We start from the raw sequence: 1,742 nt of genomic DNA on the forward strand, positions 1-1,742 counted from the left end.
TGTTACTCTATTATCTATATTGATATACTCATTCCATTGGAAAATAAGCATTTGATTCAAACTGCCATGTGTTAACACTGCCTAATAGACCTGTGCTATGTATTGTTAAAGTGCTCCTAGCATTTTGCCAAGATTACTGACATAATTCGAAACAGACGTTTAAAAATGGCTTTGTAAAAATTAAAAATTAAACGAAAAAATTAAAATGACTTTGTAAAAGAGCCACTGCCAAGGTGTAACTCTGGCAGCCTGGCATTTTGTCTTAATGCAGAATTGTCATGAAAATAAATTCTGACTGCTATTGACATATGTTAGTCAATTTGGGCATGAATATCATTGTAGTACACCAAAATTCTTGGAGTTTTCTAAACATTATATTATGGAGAAGGACAGAATTTCCTTTAATCATAGTTTAAAAATAGTGGTCTTGCTACATATGACCATGAGCCTTTTATTGGCCTACTGCTTAGAAGGAAAGACTATTCCCTGCAGATTGCTTACCACTTAGTTTCAGTTACTCTTTGCTTCCTGTTTTGAGCAGTTGCCTAGAACTGTTGGAGCAGCTAGCTTCCTTTCTTTGGGGGAGGGTGATGGTAGTGGTGAAGGGAACTATGTATGTTTTGCCTAGGAAATATTTTTATAGTGTGAAACTATAGTATTTTAAATATTTGAAAGTTCCTATTATTTGCTATTCTTCAGGTACAAAAATGTTGCCTGCTAGATATTTTATATTGAAACAAAGAATTATTCTAACTATACCACCACTTATAAAAGGGATATTTTTGAGCTTTTTAGTCAGTATTAGTTGTTGCTGTACCTTACTGAAAAAAACTATTGTTAAGCTGACACTGTAAATAAGTGATAAATGAAATGTTTACCTACTTAATTAAAACTTTGTGTTTTTTTGACCAGATGATAAAAAAATCACCATTTTAAACTTTATTTTCACTTTGAAAGATAGTTAAGGTAGATAGACTGATTTAGTGAAGTTCTGTGGCTAGAGTTCAAAAGTCTGTCAGAACAATGCTTAGGTGTGTTAGATAAGATCATAGGAAAACGCTCACATACAAATTGTCGAAGATGATTTAAGAAAATCTTTTTACCTTTATGTAACCGTATAGTCTTCATGGAAGATTTTGTCCCGTATCAGTGATAAGTTCTTCAATTTTTTTTCTTTTTTTATTAAGTGATAGCTGTATACATTAATGCAAACATGGGGTACAGTGTAGTTTTTTCATATACAATTTGAAATATTTTCATCAAACTGGTTAACATAGACTTCGTGTCATTTATTTAGTTATTATATTAAAACATACTGTAGTTCTAGATTCAAATTTTTTTTCTACAAATAATTTGAAGGAAATAATAAAAAATAAAAATATTAAGAGAAGTCTTTTCTTAGGCTGGGCGCCTGTACTCGATGGTTAGGGCACCGCCCAGATGCTTCGGGGCTGGTGGATTGAAACCCAGCCCAGCTCTGCTAAACAAAACAAAACAAAAAAATAGGCTTGGTCCCCGTTGCTCAGTGGTTAGGGTGCTGGCCACATACACCGGAGCTGGCGGGTTTGAACCCAGCCTGGGTTCAACAAAAAAAAAGTAGCTGGGCATTGTGGTGGGCTATTTGGGAGGCTGAGCTAAGAGAATTGCTTAAGCCCAAGAGTTTGAGCTTGCTGTGAGCTGTGATGCCATAGCATTCTATGTATGGCAATGTGGTAAGACTCCATCTCAAAAAAAAAAAAAAA

The sequence above is a fragment of the Otolemur garnettii genome, unplaced genomic scaffold, assembly GCF_000181295.1.
Source record: "Otolemur garnettii isolate 467f Iridium unplaced genomic scaffold, OtoGar3 scaffold00021, whole genome shotgun sequence".
Taxonomy (NCBI): Eukaryota; Metazoa; Chordata; class Mammalia; order Primates; family Galagidae; genus Otolemur; species Otolemur garnettii.